Here is a 12,099-nt window from a genome sequence, read left to right as displayed (position 1 = left end):
AGTAGACGATTTGAAGATGTGATTTCATGTCATGATTTATATTTTGACTTGACACAATTTTAAAGAGTCATAAATAGAACGACAATTTTACTATATCATTCATATTATTATTACGTCATAGATTGAAATCAATCAAACATATTTTAAAAGTTATCAGTCATTAACAATTCATTAAAGTTTCTAATCCAGTAATTAATAGTAAAGGTAAAACAAGTATATAATGATAAATTATCTCTTGATTTTTCAAATTGGACAAGTAAAAATGAACATTTATTTTTAATATAGAGAACAAGTAAAAATGAACGGAGGAAATAATTCAAAATAAGTGCCCATTTATATATTTCAGATTTGCGCTTATTTACTGAGGACAATAAATAATCAAGAGTCTTATTAATTAAGGGTAATTTAGTCAGGTTAACTACTTTTTAGGAGTTAGTATTTTCTGAAGGAATGTGCTAAAGGCTAAGTTGACACTTAGTTTGAATGAACAATTTTAGTCCTTTAAGTTTACATAAATGAACACTTTTGGCTTCCACCAGATGTTTATCAAATTCTGATTGATAAGTTTAATCGGAACTGTAGAAAAAAAAATAACCGTAATTCGAAGTTCTCATCGAAATTGGGAAACAAAAACACAATATAAAAAGTTGCACCAAACACAAATAAATAAAAGAAATAGAAATTACACCTTAAAAAGTTACACCAAATTCTAGACCAAAGAAAAGACTTATACCTCTAAGTGTAAATTTCCATTAAATATTTTATGTTTTCACTATTTCAGTCAAACTTAACGAGCAGAGTTTTGATAACATCTAACAGCGAACTTTTGGTAAACTTAAAACACTAAAACTATTCAGGTGATACTTAAGAAACTATTTTGAGCTTACTATAAAAAAAATAAGTGACCATTTTGTCATTCCCTCACTTGTTCACTTTGCTAACCTCACTTTAGGGAAGTGTATTTAATTGTTTATTTCCGTGATTAGCGCTTGTTTGTCTTCTAGTAAGATAGAGATATTGAATTAAACTACATGTCGGCTAGTGACATTAATAATTAAGATGAGTTGTTTTTTTGGGAAAAGGTTCACATCTGTCCTTCTACTATACGAAATTACACGGATATGTCCATCTTTAAAAGGTGATCTCACATATGCCCTTGACGTTACTTTTTAGGTTACTCATGCCCTTGATTTAATGGAAACCCGACAAAAATATTGGAGGGCAGATTTGTGCATTTTCACATGGTATAGAGGCATATTTGATCTTACATAAAACTTTCGCATAACAAAAATTTAGTAGATCTATAATGACTTGTGATTTTTTATTTTTTTTGTGACAGATCTGTAATGATTTTTTTTATGTTTATGTTTTGTGCGGCAGTTATTGCATGCATTATCGTGTAGATATTGGGACTCGGAAGACGAAAAATATCCAGAAAAAACTATTCAAATCATCAACAAATTGCAAAATAAAAATGATATTATCATTATTAAAACAAATCTTTTGAAAAGGGAAAATGGTGCTCTTGTTTGTGAAAACAATCTTTAAAAGATGGTTGTATTTATATTTGATCTTTTAGTTGTATAATTTAGAATGTAATGTAATGGTGGATGCATGGATTGTAATTGCAGTTTTTTTTTTTTTTTTTGGTTTTGGAATGAAATGATATTTTGTGTCATATTTTTGTTTTTTGCCATAATATTTAGGAATTTCAGTGGATCAAATATGCTCTTATACTATGCGAAATTGCACAAATCTGCCCTCCAATATTTTTGTCGAGTTTTCATTAATTCAAGGGCATGAGTAACCCAAAAAATAACATTAAACGCATATGTGAGACCACCTTTTAATGACGGACATATCCGTGCAATTTCGTATAATAGAAGGGCACATCTTCACCTTTTTCGTATTTTCTTTATCTTCTAAATATTTAATATATCTTATGTAACAATTAATGAATGTTGTATTTAAATAATAATTAAATATTATTTAATAAAATATTGAAGAGATCTCAATTATACAGTGATGTAAAAAACAAGTGTGGTTTTTATCCGAAACACATTTATCATTTAATCATGGTCAATCGATATGTACTTTCACTTTACTTTTTAACAATTTATGTTAAATTGTTTGATGTAAGTATCTGATGCAAATAAACTTTTTATCCCGAAACAATATGGCATGTTATAAAATTGTAATTTTTAGACTATAAAGATGAAGTATTGTAGTATTCATCGATTAGATTAGAGGCAGGTAATTTAACATTGACAACTCTATTAATTGCGTGAGATGATACCATACTACTCCTGTTAGTTATGTTCAATATAATAGAGGTTAATATAGGACTCCTAATTTTAATATAGGCTTCACTTTCTTTCGATTAATTAAATTGTCTCCTAATAACATAAAAATTCTTATCCTTAAAGACTTCTAATAGATTTTATCCACTATGAAGCTGCAGTATATATAAATATTCCAGTTACAATTAGCCATTGTTATATCATTCTTTTGCCATGATCATTACCAATGAAGGTTTAATTTTGCGTCGAGAAAGGACAATGTTATCTTATCTATCATTGTTCCTAGTTCTTTTTTCTGTGTCACTGACACCGGCTATAGCAGTGAAGAAGGTAAGTCGTTCGTCGGAAAAGAATTACATTGTATGTATAGGTCAAATTTATTTTTTATATGCATATATTAAATCTGGAATTACCTCAGAGAAAATCTTGGTCTCTCTCTTTAGTGAAAATGACAAATACTTGTTGCATGCGGAGCTGACTTTTCGTTATGTATATCTGCATTGATATATATGTAAAAACCGGTAAAATATCCATAAAATAGTGAATCTGAACCATATTGCGTATATAGGTCAACTTTTACTTTTTTATACATATTTGTCGAATCTCGGACACTCTTAGCAAAAATTTGGTGAAAAACTCAAAAACTTTGTAGCGTGTAAGTAGAGCCAACTTTTTGTTATGTATATGTGCATAGATATAAGCATGACACTTTCCGGTGCGAATCTGAATTTAGTCAGGCCAAATGCGGATATTGGACACTGGGTTGGAAACCAAAAAATATACATATAAAAAAATCTCTAAAATTTCTTAATTTTGAATCCATAATTGTGTATATAGGTTATATTTTAGTTATAAATCTTGAACACCCTTCTCAATAATTTGGTGCGAAAACTCGAGAACTTATAGTAAGTCGCTAAAATTGCATGATAAATTTTGAATCCATAATTTTAAAAGTGTAATGGTCGAATCAATCATTATGTTTTTGCTTCGCCTCTGAATATAACAATTAGCTTTAATCCTTAATTCTTTATCAATTTTATCCCATATATTTTTCTTATTTATTTATTTATTTATTTATTTATTTATTTTTGGTTGGTTTTAATGGAATTATTATTAAACAGTCATACATAGTGTACTTGGGTGAGCACTCTCATGGTCCAGGTGTAACATCTGCTGATCTTAATCGTGTGGTAGATTCTCATCACAAGTTTCTTGGTTCATTTTTGGGAAGGTATTTACGCGTTTAAGTTCTATGCACTTACAGTATTAAAAAAACAAAAAAAATCGCGTTGATCTGACTAAAATTCATGCAGTAAAGAGAAGGCTAAGGATGCCATCTTCTACTCATATAAAAGACACATAAATGGTTTTGCTGCTATGCTTGAAGATGATCAAGTGGGAGAGATTCAAAGTATGTATATTATTGTATATCATAGTATATTATTAATTGTGAAACATAATTCTAATATATTTTATGATTAAACTATTAGGCATACTAACTTTTTGTTTGAAAAATAATGCAGGGCATCCAAGTGTGATCTCTGTTTTCTTGAATAAAGCTAGAAAACTACACACAACTCGTTCATGGGAATTCATGATGCTGGAGAAAAATGGAGTCGTTCATCCGAGTTCACTGTGGACAAGGGCTAGATTCGGCCAAGACATAATTATCGCAAATCTTGATACAGGTAATTACGCCCACCGAGGCCTATACATATGTTTGTTGTGTTGCACCATTGTTAAATGTATTTAACTTATATGCACTGCCAATATATTTACCTCTACCCTATTTTTCACGTTAGCGATATCACTATTTATGGATGTTGACATATGGGTCGATCATGTTTCCTAGTCCGTTTGTTGTGTTGCACTGTTGTTAATTGGATTTAACTTATATGCACTGTCACTATATTAACTTTTTATGAACGGTTGCCTATAGATTGATCATGTGTCCTAGTCTTTTTGTTGCATTGCACCATCGTTAATTGGATTTAACTTATATGTACTGTCAGTATATTAACCTTTCTCTTATTTTCCACTGATACCACTTTTTATGGACAGATAATTGATCTTTTAAGTCACCTTCACTATCGTGTATTCAACTTGTTTAGGATTGAGGCGTAATAATTGTTGTTGTATATTGTCGTCGTAAAATGATTGTGCTCTTTCAACAGGTGTTTGGCCTGAGTCAAAAAGCTTTAGTGATGAAGGGTTTGGACCCGTTCCTTCAAGATGGAAAGGAATTTGTCAAAATGACAACACCACCGCAGGCTTCTCTTGCAATAAGTAAGTGTTATTTGTAAGAGTTTAAGTTATATACACCGCCGGTAAAAAATAAAAAATTACACTATCAGATCACCCAAAGAATATCTACTTTTACCAGTATAATCTCTAGACATATTACTAACAAGAAATCTACTATAATTATGTATGTAGAAAGCTTATTGGAGCAAGGTATTTCAACAAAGGCTACATCGCAAGCGGAGGAAATGCAACCGCTTCAATGCACACGGCGCGCGACTATGATGGCCACGGGTCTCACACTTTATCAACTGCTGCTGGAAACATAGTCCACGGGGCGAGTGTGCTAGGTGTGGTGAACGGTACAGCAAAGGGTGGGTCTCCCAAAGCCAGGGTGGCCGCATACAAAGTTTGCTGGCCACCCGTGGATGGTTCAGAATGTATGGACGCCGACCTCCTCCAAGGCTTTGATACTGCCATACATGATGGTGTTGATGTTATATCTGTGTCGCTTGGGGGGTCCTCTTCTGATTACTTAGACGATGGGCTCGCCATTGGCTAGTTCCATGCTGTGAAAAATGGTGTAGTTGTAGTTGCATCAGCTGGTAATGATGGGCCTGATCCTGGAACTGTTACAAATGTTGCTCCCTGGATTATAACAGTAGCAGCAAGCACGCTGGACCGGAGTTTACAAAACAGCGCGAAATTGCAGAATGGATTGGTCTTAAAAGGAGCAAGCCTTTCGAAACCAACAATGCCCAAAGAAAAATTCTATCCATTAATCAGTGCTGCACAGGCTAAAAAGGCCAATGCATCGGTTGATGATGCGTAAGGAAGAAATTGAGCTGATTCTTCTCAATTATACTACTCCTTCCGTCTCATTTCATGTGAAGGTGTTACTATTTGGGCGGTCAAACAATATTTTCTTTGACTAAAAAATTTTCATAGATTTTCTAAAATATTTTGAATCATTATCTATGTTGACTTTTGGTACTTTTCTTATAGCTTTCAAATATGTAAATTTTATATTAGAATATTTGAAGTATCTATATGCAGATTCATAGCCAATATTAAGTGTTTTGACCCTCTACTCCGAACTCCTTCACATAAATTGGGATAGAGAGAGCAATTTTTTTGCATGACATGTATTTTTATCTGATGCAGGATAAAGTGTAAGAAAGGTACGTTGGATCCAAAAAAGACAAAGGGCAAGATATTAGCTTGCCTTAGAGGAGAGATCGCCTTAATTGAAAAGGGGCATCAGGCAGCTCTCGCTGGTGCTGTTGGAATGATCCTTTGTAACAATAAGACTAATGGCAATGAAATTTTCACCGTCTCTCACGTCCTTCCAACGATACATGTCAATTATAGAGATGGCGGTCGAGTCTTTGACTACATTTCTTCTTCTAAGTCTGTCTATATATCTCACTTTTCCTTATTTTCACTGTCGATGTACATATATGCTCAAGTAGTTGTAATTCTAACTTGCGACGTTATTGTTACAGAGATCCACGTGCGTATATTACAGCTCCTGAGACAGTGTTGCACACAAAACCGGCTCCATTTATGGCATCTTTCTCTTCTGTTGGTCCTAATACTGTAACTCCTCAGATTCTCAAGGTTTGGAACATAAATATATGTGTGTGGGATTAGTATAATTTCGATGAATATTAAATTTTGAACTCATAATTTCGAAAGTATTTACCATAGAATCTAAATTCTGAATCTGTCTCTGTGTTCATGCAGCCTGATATTACAGCACCAGGAGTGGATATCATAGCTGCATACAGTGAAGCAGCAAATCCTACAGAAGAAGACTACGATAAGCGTAAGTCTCCCTTCAACATGATCTCGGGAACCTCAATGTCTTGCCCCCATGTTGCTGGTGTAGTAGGCCTTCTCAAGAGCCTCCATCCTGATTGGAGTCCTGCTGCTATTCGATCTGCTATTATGACTACAGGTACGTGTACTACTTCATAACTCCACTATGACCGTTCAGAGGTGTCAAATGGATAGACCGGATTAAATATAGATTCATTAAAATGAGTTTCATCAATAAACGCATTGGGTGATCATAACTCAGACTCGAATTATGCTAAAGTTGCCCTCCCATGCTCGACTCAGATTCGTCCAAACTTGGGTGTAGTATATTTTCATAAGCTAAATTTGACACCTGACGAATATGTACAGTCAAACCTCTCTATAACAACGTCGTTTGTCTGAATATTTTTTAGTTGCTATAGCAACATGATTTTATAGAGAACGTATAACATAACAAGAAAAATCAGTACCAAAGAAAACTTGGTTGTTATACTGAAATGTCGTTATAGAGGATGATAGCTATAGAGAGGTCTGACTGTATATGTCCAGCTCAATTCATCCAAACTTTGGGGCGGTTATACTTTCATCAGCTCAATTTGGCACCAGACGTCTTTTAATTAGTTAGAAATTGTTCAACTTTCTTTCACTAACTAAGATGTAATTTTTACAGCCAGAACAAGAGACAACACTGTCAATCCAATGCGTGATGGAACGGAGAAAGACAAAGCGACACAATTTAACTATGGTGCTGGACACATGCGCCCCAACCGCGCCATGGACCCTGGCTTGGTCTATGACTTGAATGTGAATGACTACTTAGACTTCCTTTGTACACTTGGTTACAACCAAAAGAATATCACAAGATTTTCAGGAACAAAATCACCTTATCATTGTCACAAGAAACACCATGGCCATACTAATCTCTTGGATTTCAACAATCCTGCTATAACCATTCCAAATATCTCTCATTCAGGTCCAGTCACCATCACTCGTAGGCTCAAGAACGTGGGGTCCCCTGGCTTATACAATGTACATGTCCGTCTGCCACGAGTGTTTTCAATTTCTGTTGAGCCCCGCGCGTTGAAGTTTGATCATGTTGGAGAAGAGAAGAGTTTTAAGTTGACAATTGAAGTTCAGGATGCTAAAGCAGTAAAACATGGTTATGTTTTTGGAGAGTTGTTATGGACTGATCGCGTTCATTACGTGAGAAGCCCAATCGCGGTGGCTTCTCTGAGTAGCCATAAGAATTAGCTAGGATGTGAATAATTTTCATTATAGTATCATATTTAATGGATTAGTACTCTCTAATTAGTTGCATTTTTAGTCTGCAGTTCATATAAATATATTGCTACATAACATTTCACTATCCCGATTCCTGAAGTTTTAATTAGCTCCTTGCAGATTTTATATTATAAAGTTGACATTCTCAAGAAAATATTAGAAGAGTGAATCTTTCATTTTATTGAATATGAGATAGGAGTACTTCCAATATACATAATCCAAAAAAAAAAAATCTATTGACAAAATGTTTCAATGCTTAGTTGTAATTCAGGCAATATCATAGTGAAATTGTGCCTTCAAGAACATGTTGTAGTATATATATATTAGTCAAGAGTTACAGCTAAAAATGGCATCTTGGGTTTCAACGGCACTTGGTTCATCCGAACTAAGTGTTTTCGATGCGGAGCATAAATTTATATGTAAAACTTCATTAAAATTGTAAGTAACAAATATTATAATTCTAAAATTTCAACGGGCTCAATACTAAAAACCTTAAAGGTCAAACCTATCAAGTTTAAACCACGGATCTGCCTTTCAGAAATGCATCTTTAAAGCTTTCCTGCCAAATTTAATGCTCTATCTGAGGCAGATTACAAATAACAGATCGTTCCATGTACACGGAAGGGTGGATCTAGCGAGTCGGTTACCGGTTCGTTAGCTTTTATCTAGATATGTATATAAAAGTTAAATATCTATAAATATTTTGACTGTGAACGGAGTTCCTAATGTAGTATTAACTTGGAGTTGTTGTAGGACGACCCATAAACTTCAAATTCTTGATCCGTCTTTGAGAGATCAATAGATACCTAGTTTCTATTGTTCTGCTCTTAAGCGTTCAGATGCCTGGGCAATGAAGCCTGCTACATCAATACATCATGTTTTCTATAATCTATATGAACTTGATCAGACAAAAGAAATCAAAGTAGATTAATTAGGTGACAGGAATACTAAATTCTGTGGTAATTAAAATTTGTCTGATCGTCATCGATACACCAAACTTGTGAAAGAAGACAAATGATGAACGATAGATTAACAAATTAAAATAGCTTTAACTTACATGGATCAATCGCAATTCGCAAAGAGAAATACGTGAAATGGATATAGAGTGCGGCCAAGGGGCAGATCCACAATGCAAGTTATTGGCAGTAACTTTGGCCTAAACCTTATAGTATGTGTTAAGAAATTCACCGAAATATGTACAAACATTATTAGATTTCGAACTCAATTATTAACATTTTAGGTCACTGTCCAAGAATAAAAAAACTCATAAAAGTTCAAATCCTAAATATGTCTCTAACATACCCTTTGTTAGGCTATATTGTACAAAAAAATACAAGAAAATGGGGAAAAGAAACTAGACATTAAATAAGGAAAAGGAAGAAGAAGAATGAAGTGGATCAATCCAAACAAGATTTCAACTGCATAACAGAAAAACAAATTGCATGCATTTTTTACCTTTGCAAATATTGCGTGAAATTCGGTTTCAACTGTCTTGTCTTTAAAATAAAAAATTAAACCCTCTAAAATTATGTACCGACCGGTGAAGAGAGCAATTTAAGGAGTGAAAAGTAAAAAAAATTGGTATAGTCATGGGAATATGTCAGGCATAACAAATTTAAACTTTTGCATGCGTATTTTAGGGACCTTCCGATCCACATTTTAATTAGCGTGTGAGACTTCTTCATATCATCACTATATTAAAACCTTCAATCTCCATTTTCTTTTGTACGATGAAAATCATCAAATTTCTATCGAATATCTAAACCTACATTAAATCATCTAAAAATGGAGAACAAAAAGAGAGGAAGAGACGATCATCATCGTGATCAAAAGAAAACGATGAACAACAACAGGAAGAAGAAACGTCTAGTCATGACGAATATGGATAACAATGATGTTGAAAAAGTTAGCGACAAATTTGAGAACACTAAGAATTTTTCTTCGCAAACGGAGGAATATGGTGACGATGAGACATGGAATGTTAAAGGAGTTTTCGACTTCCCATGGATTAAAAATGGAGAAGATGTCACCTTTAGAACAGAAATTGATGAATGTTTGGATAATAGTATATTTGCGGCTAGCACTTCTTCATATGATTATGATGATAGCGAAAATTTTGATATCGCCACTACTACTACAACAACAACATCAAATTCGTGCTATAGTGCATTATTTGATGAGAAAAAGACGTGCTTAGAGCTCGACCTTGATCTTGATCTTGATTTAATTGATCAATTCTTCAGTGGTACTACACAGTCATCTAATGATGATGATGATGATGATCAGCTGAAAATGAACAAAATTGAAGACGAGCAATTGAAAATCGACGACGAAAAAAAACTTGTTGAACCCAAGGATGGAACTTAATTAATTGGATAAATGGCGACACTTGAAGCCATTTAATTTCATGATTTTCATTACAACAAGTTAGTGTGTGCCTTTTCTTCACCATTGTCATGGGCGAGCAGTTGGTATAGGGGTAGTAGAGGTTAGTAGCGAACCGGCGACCATTGAATAAGTTTTTTTGGGTTGAGTTGAATTAAAAGTACGGAATGTATTTGTTATCGTCTCCAAATATAGTCCTTTCTACGGGTAGCACCATAAATGGCTCATAGCAAAGCAGAAACCAATCAGAGGCGAATTCAGGAATCGAAGTTTTGGGGTTCTTACAACAACATTGATTTAATACACAATAATAACTGGTTCACAGTTAAATAATTACATATAAGATATTGAGTGATTTTCTTATATACTATTTACAAGGTTTGGGCGAAAGCTACGGACTTGCCGTGAACCGTTGGAGGTTAGCGGCGAGTCAACGCTCAATAAATAAGTTTTTTCGGCTTGAGTTGGACTAGATACACGAAATTTATTTGCATCATTATCATCTCCAAATAAGGTAAGGGTAAGGTCTGCATACACTCTACCCTCCCCAGACCTCATATTGTGAGATTCATTGGGTATGTTGTTGTTGTATGGTCTCCAAATAAAGTCTTAGTTACGGTAGCACCATAAATGATGCATAGCAAATCAGAAACCGAAACATCGGCAACTTCCAAGTTCAAGTTCCAATTATGAAACCTTTGAAAAATAAGTGTAGTATAATGATTGGATTCTCAATCAGAATTCTTCTGAGTTTCGAGAATGGAAAAGTTTTTTAAAGCATATTTAGATTGACGTCAAAATAATCATATCAGTGATCTTGCGGATACTGAATGGTTAGCGAAAAGGGTATCATATCTTTTTTACATTCACGACTAAACTTAACGTGCATTAAACGAAATAAATGAATGAATTGCGTCTAATTCATTTCTCATTAGGCAGATTGGTTAGTCACTTCATTCTTTTACAGGTGTACCTGAATTTGTTTAGGTGTGGCCAACTTGGAGTATTTGGGATTAGATAATAATAATAATAATAATAATAATAATAATAATAATAATAATAATAATAATAATAATAATAATAATAATAATAATAGTAATGCACCTTCTATTTTCATTTTATGTGATAAGATTTATTTAGGGACGGAGGAATTATAAAAATTAAAGAAACTTGTTTCATGTATAGTATACTAATTAAAAAAAAAAAATCACTATACACTACAATTATGAGCTCCTTCCTTGTAAATTAAGTATTCAATTGCAATTACCAACTGTCCATTTTGACTTATTTATAGAGTGAAACTGGAAAATGATACATTTTTTTATATTAAAGTTCAACTATCCCGACAAATTTTTACGAGGATCGATTTGACTTCTTGAATGTCTCGTTATCCTTGATTTACCAACTTTCACATTTTTCCAGTTCATGTCACCACTACTTAATTTTATGGGAAAATGTTTAAATTTGTTCTTATATTATCCTAAATTATTTAATTTTGTTACTCCGGCATATACTTTTGGTTTATTTATACCTTTATTATTAATGGACCTTCAAGATGAAATAGATGAGCTCCACGTGTTCAATTTATTCGAGAAATATGTCTAAATTATCTTTCAACTTTTTTCTATAATTAAAATTACCATCAGGTTAATTTTTGTTCATTTATATCTTTATCTTTAATGGAGCTTCAAGATGAAATAGTAGACTCCAAGTGTCCAAATTATTCCAGAAATAATATCTAAATTTATCTTAGTTAAAATTTAGAGGTCTTGTACAAAAAATATAAATAATAAGTTTTTTCTTTTTTAACGATGGAGGTATATTAGACCACATGTTTTTCAGTTTCACAATACATGAGCAAAATTTATATGTTTGCCTTATTTTATTGTAAATGTCTCTTCTTCATTAAGCAATTTACTGTCCCCCAATATATTGGCATATGTGATGGCCCTTTCTCAAGGGATGTCCCTCGTCACTAGATAACATTTTATTGTTGAAGCAATTTAATTATCCACAAATGAACACGTAGTTTACACTCTTTTACCCCACCGAAAACACTATACGTGTACTC

At 33.3% G+C, this 12,099-nt stretch overlaps 1 pseudogene; it reads left to right on the top strand.

The window, feature by feature from the left end:
- Positions 1-2,558: 2,558 nt before the first annotated feature.
- On the top strand, positions 2,559-7,627 carry LOC132614779 (subtilisin-like protease SBT5.4; annotated as a pseudogene).
- The last annotated feature ends 4,472 nt before the right edge of the window (positions 7,628-12,099 follow it).

The sequence above is a fragment of the Lycium barbarum genome, chromosome 10, assembly GCF_019175385.1.
Source record: "Lycium barbarum isolate Lr01 chromosome 10, ASM1917538v2, whole genome shotgun sequence".
Classification (NCBI taxonomy): domain Eukaryota; kingdom Viridiplantae; phylum Streptophyta; class Magnoliopsida; order Solanales; family Solanaceae; genus Lycium; species Lycium barbarum.
Note: the sequence above shows the minus strand (reverse complement) of the source record. Positions and strands in the feature narration are given on the sequence as shown.